Here is a 9,213-nt window from a genome sequence, read left to right as displayed (position 1 = left end):
CCTCCTATAAAGGTTGAAGCATACTAGAAGCCCTATGGGGCTAAATTCCACTTCGACTAGTAAATTAGAGTAGATCAAGGCCTAAGTGGGATGAGATAAAGGTCAAATAACCCAACAGACAGCTATCAAAAAAACCCAGAAACAAATATGATAAAAACCCAAGAAACCTTAAAATCACAGGTACTGACTTGTTTTCAGGTGAGATCGCACTTTTTGGGCTGAAAGGTGCACTCTGGACTCCAAATTGCACTTTTTGGGATAAAAAGTTTGATTTCTGCTCCTTGATTCCCGGTTGCAAATCTTAGAAAAAATTGGCGTCTCTATCGCGACTGGTTCTTGTGACCTGCGGAAAAGACCAGAAAGCTTGCGGAAGTAAGAAATTTAACAGATCTAGGGTTAAAAAGCTAGGAAACATTAAGAGACTTGAAAAAAGAAGAAACTCTAAGTTGAAAATCGAAGGTCACCCAGGTTTCTAGATCTGAAGTATAAAACCAGTGGAGTCGCCAATTTTGTTGTAGTGATTTCTTCTCAAAGATGTACGAAAAGAATCCACTTAAGATTGTGGATGAAAAATAATCTCAACATTACAAATTGCTGTCAAACATTCTAGATATGTAGTGACTGATGGAAACAAAACTTGCCAAAGCCCTGATCCATGCCACAATCATAGTTAAATAGCAAAAAGAAACTGTAATAATTCCAATCATCCAATGGAAACCAAATATACAAAGAATAGATTTTATTATAACACCTGTGAAGGGAAAAAATAAATGTTACCAGTCCCCCTCTATGGGATGGGTTCTTGGCTATCCTCAAACGTCTTCAACTTGTGTAGAGTCTCTCTCCTATATAATGTGAAAACCCAGCAAATAAAATGTTTAAGCTCAATGAGATAGCAAATGGCAGAGAAATGGTGTGCGACAATGAAAATAATCAGAGTTACAACAGTGAGTGCAACAATGAAAATAATCAAAAGTGAATAATGAATGGAAAACCCTTCTATTTATAACAAAATATTGAGTTATCCTTGAATAATGAGCAATAATAAAATATTATTAACCCCATTCTAGGAATAACCACTTGGAATATTTTATTATATTTGATTAGGAGGGAAAAAGTATTTAAACTTTTATTTAGAAATAATAAATAAATAAATAATTTATTTATCATCTCAAGAAATATGGTTAAGGAATAATAAACAAATAATGATTTATTTAATTATTCCTAAGGGACTAAAATTGACAAGGAATAATAATTAATTAGTGATTAATTAATTATTCCTAGAATATAATTAAATAAATAGTGATTTATTTAATTATTCTTCACGCATTTAATTATAAATTACTTAACAAATGTGGTTGATTAAGTAATTTCTCACAGTGAAAGCAATTTTACTATGGTAAAATTGGCCTTACATGGTGTACTTCGATCCATCTAGTAAATTAGGCTAGATGATCAATTTTTTGGTAATAACAATACGTTTGCATCAGATCATAGATCTAAGATGACTTGATCCATCTCATATTCTCCAACCTACATGGTCAGCCTCATCTCGTGCCTTGTTCGCTTCTTATGTCTACCCAATTTCCCCACAGCGCGATGTTCTGAAGGAATCTTATCTTTTCCCATACAATTCTAGATTAGCTCATGGAGCCCTTCCACTGCCTTCTTATCTATTAACAACTTCATACTAGTTTTCAAAAAAGTGGCTAATATCGAGGGATCCATGTCCTACACTTCACTGTTTCCAATTGACTTCTCTTGACTCCCTGACATAGAAGCTTTAGAAAAATTCTTCTTAGCCTCCATAAAAGTTTCTCTAGCCGGGTTGAGGTCAAACCCGACTTTCTTTTCAGCAACCTTGCGCACCCATCCTTTGGTCTCTAACCACTTTCCTTTATCTTCTCTTGTGGCCATACCATTGCACATTACGATATTAATATTGTGATATTATTCTCTAGGCTCCACCCTCACCATCTGGATGTTCTGCATAGATTTTTGCGTCTTTTTCTCCTGCATCTTGACAATCAGCACTGGGAAATCTTTTATCACATGATCAAACTGTCTGCAACATTGACAAGATGGATTCATTGGGTTCTGACAATCGCGCGTAAAATGTCCAACTTCACCACAATTATAACAAATAACTTGTCAGCAACCTATGCCAGCCCCTCCTCCTCTTCCTCTTCCACCGCCTTGAAATCCTCCTCACACTGCACCTGCGCCCTAATCCGGAGGCCGATTTTCTGCTTGCATGCAATATGTAGAGGTCCGCTCCATCATTAATTCATAGCTTCGGTAGTTTTGTTCATCATGCCCAAACGATTTATAGAAAGCACAAAATAACTGTTGCGGTGTCTAAACAAACTTTTGCAAGAGGTGACAATTATCAGTCAGGTGCTTCCGAGCTATCTGATAGATAGTGCACCATAATGGTACTTTCGTGCTTGGTCCCACAATATTCTTAGGTTTCAAAGGAACAGGGCCTCCTCCAATCAAATAATTCTGATAAACATGGCAATGAGCCTTATCATGTCCCTTGTCTTTACATTTTATACACCAGACTTTAGCGCGCACCTCTGGCTGAGTTTCCTTCCCTATTTTCAAGCTTTGTAGCTCCATGTGCAGGCTTTCCAACCACGATTGAATCCATTGCACTCCAACGTTCGTATCCTACCTCATCGCGATCTCCAAAGCCTCCACTTGCATTCCTATCTTCTGTTGTAGTAATGGTAATATCAGATGAGGAAATAGTGAAGCAATGTACTAGTCTCTATGTTGATCATCTGCGATGTTCATATTAGCCTGTCGGATCAGGAATTTTAGCCTCTGATCGTAATCCCATGAGGACTCATTTACCTTTTGTTGTATTTCCTTACACTCTGTTACAGATTGTGCCTGAGACTTAGGCTTCTTAAACTCATTGTTCAACGTTTGTTGAGTATTTACCAATGTCACGCCAGGTCTATCTTGAAAGAATTTAATATACCAAGTCAGCACCCTATCCTGTAGCGTTGTGACCAGCTATGCTTTCTTTATATTATCATCAATAATATTCTATGTTGTCCACACAACATTTGAAACAAACCAGAATTGTTCAGGGTCTTCGCTTCTTACCCCTTTAAATATCGGCATCTTCATTGCGTTCGCCATGTTGAATGGTTGATGCGGAGGTGGACGTGGAGGTGGAGGTGAAGGTGTAGGTGTATGCAATGGAGGTGGAGGTGGAGGTGGAGTGGATGGTAGAGGTATCCTCGGGATACCCTAACTTACTATCTGCAGCATGCTTCGCGGTGTACTCAGAATAGTTCCTTCATCGTCCCTGGAAGAGGATCCTAACAACAGACTATATTCAAAGCCTAATTCTCTGTTCCTTCTAAATGGTTTTTCGCTTCACATAGTCCTAAACATCAAGGTAATGGCATAACCTGTTTTTCACACAACAACATCTTAATCCATGTTTTCAAATATTTTAAGTACTTACCTCGTGGTCCCTTGACGAGCCTATGCTCTGCATCACTATAGCTAATGGTCGTGTCAATTGCAAGTTCAATGACAAATCCTCCTAAGATACAATCAATCCAATGATCAACGACCTGCGTGATGTTATTTTCTAAAGCTTCTAGGCGCTTCACCAACTCTAGAGTCCACACAATAGGGCCGTCAAACCTCCACTTACCCTGTCTGTTCGCTACTTTAGACAACCACTCATGCAATTTTCAAGGGAAGAAACAGAAAAAGGCTTGGGTTTTGTCTGTGTACAGGTATATATTCAACCATTGCTCCTTGGATAACCGTGAGTTTCTGTTCTCCTGGGTTGCAAACAAATGCAACTTCTGATCAAACCACTTTTCGATTTCCTTCTTAATAGGGAACCACTTATTTGACATCACACATTCCTCAAATAGATCCTGGTCCTCGCAATGGAACCATTTGTTAGCTTGATGGGGCCTGACCCAGGTTCAGCTTTAACTACGCCAACCAACAAAACCCTAACTGATGGCCCTTTTGCCAACAACCCGCATAGCGCAGGCTGCAGTCTCACCCGAAGTAGTATTTGGGGATGCTAGAACCATGTTTCTACATCTAGAGGTCTGTGTGATGTGTTCTCGATACCCTTACGGCTTAGGTCTACCTTCACATAGCTCTAACCCTTCTGAACATACAACTACTGCAAATCTATCTAAACAGCTTCCAGATCTTCGCGAAGGTAGCTAACTACTCTTAACATGCAAAAAGATTAAAGATCTACTAGCTATGAGCAGTAAATAAGCATTAATTCATAAAAAACATATCACAGAGCAAAGATACTTAAATTTTAGTAGAAGTAATTAAAAAGGTACAGATGCATCAGAATCATCTCAAAACAGTCTTTATTAAGTATAAATTTTCAATTATAAACTTCTTATCCTTGCGCACTTAGCTATAGGGGCCCGCACACTTAACCTACGGACTTACCAAGGTCTCTGCACACTCAGCTGCAAGAGCCTTCCCCTTTTGCCTAAGTAAAAGAAACATACCTATCCTGTCCTAACACCTTTCCCTACAATGATTCTTCACCAAAAGTTAACTTCTAAGACTCGCTATGACTCAAATTTATATATAATTTGCTTTATAATACCATGGTCCACGAACCATGGGTAGGTCTCAAAACAACTCTATCACCTACCCAACTAAGGGACTAAAGCCCCTTTGACTTCTACTAGATTCACACTATGCTTCCACATTTTTCAGAGACTTTGCATTCATTACAAAAGGAAACTACAAAATTACTCAAAATTTACTCAATTGACCCCAGGGACCCCTTCCCAACACATATTCTTTGGATCTATGTATGAGACAACCCAGTGGATGATGTCCACACATGGGAAGGCAGGGTACCTACATGCAACCTTATGTAAGCCTGACCAGTGGATATTGACATAAACCTGCTGATCCTCTAGATCCTCCTTGAAGTCCTCTGCAAATATATCCTTGATTTCCTGCGATGTTAGCTTCATGCCCTTCTCAATGAATAGTTGAGTGTCTGCATAAACTAGAAAATTCACTGACACCTGCTCAACTGCTTCCCCAGTGCTACTCTTGACAATATCCTTTAATGCATCTTTCTTGGAAGCCATGTTACCTGTACCGCTAGAGAGTTTCTCAACAACTAATGTACCTAGAGATAGAGAGGACACTAATGGCATGGAAATGTTAGCTTGAAGCCAAATAAATTCAATAATAGACCAAGCAACAACTGGGAAACTGTTGGGAAGAATTGTGCAATCCTGGCTCTCAGAGGTGACTAACTTCCAGGTTTTTTTGTGCATTTTGTAATCCCAGCTGCTAGTGGGGAGGTGCTGCTAACTCGAATTGTGCAATGCACAGTTCAGTCTAGCTCAGGCTAGCTGGGACTATGCATTACACAATCTAGTGGCCAAGGCTCAGGATTGGCTCCTAGAACTGCATAATGTGCATTTGGAGCTAGGCCCTGGCAGCCTCTGCGCAATTCATGGAGATAAGGCAGAGCCTTGAGATCCAAAAATGTGCAATGCATGCCAGGGGGAAGCAAGATTCAGACTAAGGAATCCTAGATCTGCCCAATGGGAGCATGAAAATGAGTAGATCTGAAGGTGGAAGTGATGTTTGGTGCAGATCTGAGTGAATGACGATGCATGCAAATGAAATGAGTGCAAGAATCAATCTAACTAAATAAGAATGAATCTTGTGGAGGGAGTTGTCGCAACAGTGACTATTAGTGCAAAAATTGGGTAATGCATGCAACACTTGGGAAATAAAATGTGAAACTTAAAACAACACTTCTACAAGATAAAACAAATCAAAATGCCAATGGTTCAATAAAATGGGTAAAACAACACTCTCACAAGCCAAGCAAACACAAGCGATAGAAAAATAGCAATAGAGGAGAAAAGCAAGACTTACTCGGAAAAGTTGTGACTAATGTTACAAAGGTTCCTAAATCTCTTCGGGAATGCCAGAGCTCCGAGATCATTTGTGAAAATGAGCTTTGGCAATGTCCATAAATATATTTGCTTGATTTTGTGTTTGTGATGTGAAGGCCAAAAATCTAAGAAAAATCGACACTTGGCGGTAGTTTCCAAAACGAATTGAGTGCACACCTCCGACAGCTAAAAATAGATCCCTATTTTCTAGGGATGTTTTTTGCTTTTTTTCTTTTTTGGGAAAATCTGCCTTTCATGTTTGGAGAGATTGCACAGTTCCGGGGAGAACTAGGCAACTCACTAGCTCTGCATTGGGCAGTTGCTGAGGGAAAAAAATTTGCGCAATTTCTAGGTTGAGGGGCTCTAGCTGCTTCTCATGCTTTACATAGTTTCCTAGCTGGAGATAGGTTTTCAGCTAGATCTGCGCAATTTTGTAGTTGAAGGCTCACTGCTGGCTTGGACTGCGCAATTCCCGAGAGTAAGGTTGGTTGCCCTCAAGGATTGCGCAATTCACTAAGGCAAGACTAGAATCGGGTTGAAATCAAGTCAAGAGATCGACTTGTGGGTTAGAAAACAAATCAAGTAAGAAAAAACAAGCCATAATGAAAATTTTAAAGCTCAATGAAAGCACAAGTACCTGGGTCAGTGCGAGATAAGCCGTTTTTTATTCAGGAGGGAGGCCCCAAAATGAAGAATAGGAAAAATTTTGGATGGTGTTTGTAGACGGTACAACAAATACTTTAATTAATTAAAAAAATAATAACAATAATATTATTAGTGAATAGATTATGATCAATCTCTCATACCTTGTGGTAGCAATGTCCCTTTCAACTTTTTATTATCAGTTTTATTATAAGACTCATCTCTCTCTACTTTCTAATATCTTTCTTTGATATTTAATGAAATGTGGTCAACCCTAATCACAATATTAATTTCCAAATTGAAGTTAATCTATAAATTCTTTTATTTCCAAATTGAAGTTATATCCAATGTGATTCATAAATTCTTTTGTCGTAGTGAATTTAACGTTTTCATAGGCTTCCTTCATCTAATAGTTAACATTTTTATTCTTTTTAATCTTTTTTGAGTTTTCATTTTTCATTTTTCATTTTTGCAATTTGTGTTATTGATGATTAGTTAACTTTCGTCATTTTGTAAAAACTACATAGTTGATTTGAAGAAACTTTTCGCCAACATGACCTCTGACTGTTTAAATTTTCATTTTACGACTATATGACCACCTAACGTTTGTTTTGTAATGAAAATTTTCATTTATGTCCATTGCAGCAACTTCAGGCTTCGTCAATGACAGATTTTGACCATTTTGTGGCTCATCTAACGTTGTTCTAGCCCTTGCGTTCCTAATCCTTGGGGTCCTCATCCATGAAATATACCCTACATTTCAATCGTCCGACCTTCTATAACGACGAGGTATCTAGTATTACAAGTCAGCTCCTTTTCTATCATTCCTTGTATCATTGTTAATGCCTAATCTCAGTCCAAAAGTACTTTTTTACTATTTGATCTGCCAATGGAAGGGAACTTTTGATCCTTCACATGCTCGAAATTTAAAATTATTTAGGAAATTTTGTACACTAAAAATTCTCTTTGTCTTACCAAATCATCTAAAAAAGCACCTATTCCCTTTCAAAAGTTTTAATATATCATGAAAATATTATAACTAGAAAATCCACATTAACATTTAATCTCTATAAATAAAGAGTCTTTCTCCCTTTAAATAGGCTATATCCCACATGAATACCATGTGTTTGCATAAACCTAGAGCTAAAAAGCAATCAATAACTTGACCAAGTCTGGTTTACATTAACTACCCAACAAAATTAATAAAAATAATAACAATAATTTGGAATTTTTGTTTTTATTATTTTAGTTTAAAGTTATTTTTATTTTAACATATGATTATTTTTATTTTTATCATTTTGTTATTTCCATTTACATAACATAACATCACAACACCTATTCCATACTGAGTTGGATATCCCAGCTCAACCCAAAGAGGTTAAATTTTGATTATAGGTAAACATATTGAATGAAAAATTAACAATTTATTTAAAATAAGATTAATGCCCATCAAGTGATAAAATGTGGTCATGTCGTAAATTATGGAAGCTAGATTTGAGTAAGTATTTGTTGTACGTATAACCATTTATGTAAACTCTAAATCAATTTTTTTTCAAGCATTGATAAATAGTTCAACTAGTTATGCAAACCAATAACAATGTGTGTTTGGAAAGATAAACTATGTGTAATCCACTATTAAGGTAATATATAAATATAACATGTCAAATGTACTGCAAAATTGTTTACTTGCCAAATGTATTGCAGAGCAACTTGTTTGCCATGTTGAACTTTGATTTTTTTTTTTTGTACTTTACACTTCTAATACTCAATAACAATCTAATGGTTTCCTCTTGTTTCATTTACATTACATTCTAAATAACAAAATCTTCATAACTATCCTAACTTTTTTAATAAAAATATTATAACATCAAATCAATTATAAATATGTATTCTATAAATTTTACAATTAAATCAATTATTTTCTCCAATGAGGGAAAATGCAGGTAGATTTATTTTCCAAATATATTGTAGAGCAACTTGTTTGCTATGTTGAACTTTGAATTTAATCGGGGTATATCAATTTGAAGGGACCCCTTGACCTCCCAATCAACAAGGTACTTACCCTTGACCTCCCAAGCAGCAAGGTACAGATCTTGACCAAATGAACTAACCCTTGAGGCTCAGTTAAATCAATGATTATTTCGATAGGCATGTCTATTTGGAAATAAGGTTTCTAGAATTTAAATTTAATTATCAATATTTTATGGATTGTAGGTATTTAACCTCTATGAAATATCTATTGAATATTTTTAGTAGTAGTCGAGATAAAGGGTTGAAACTTATTTCAAAGGTAATTATATCATTTTTTGTTTTTCAATTATATATATGTAAAATGCATTATGGTTTTTGGACCTATGATATTGATAATCCTTCACAAAACCTATTTATAGGCTAAGAATCTTCATGATTAAAAAACCTTTTTACAATTTTTTTATAAATATTTTCACTGATATATTAATTCTTTTTATAATTATTAATAATTTAAAATAAAATTATAATTTATTTAATTTTATGATTTATTCTTTTGGCAATGTGAAGTGTATACTATATATATATATATATATATATATAAGTTTATGATTTAATTTTTGTGGTAAGTAAGAAGTTACATTAAAAATAAAATAGA

Source organism: Pinus tabuliformis, chromosome X, assembly GCF_031772625.1.
Source record: "Pinus tabuliformis cultivar Carrire ecotype Pingquan chromosome X, CPIR1, whole genome shotgun sequence".
In the NCBI taxonomy this organism is placed as follows: Eukaryota; Viridiplantae; Streptophyta; class Pinopsida; order Pinales; family Pinaceae; genus Pinus; species Pinus tabuliformis.
This window is presented reverse-complemented; position numbering follows the sequence as displayed.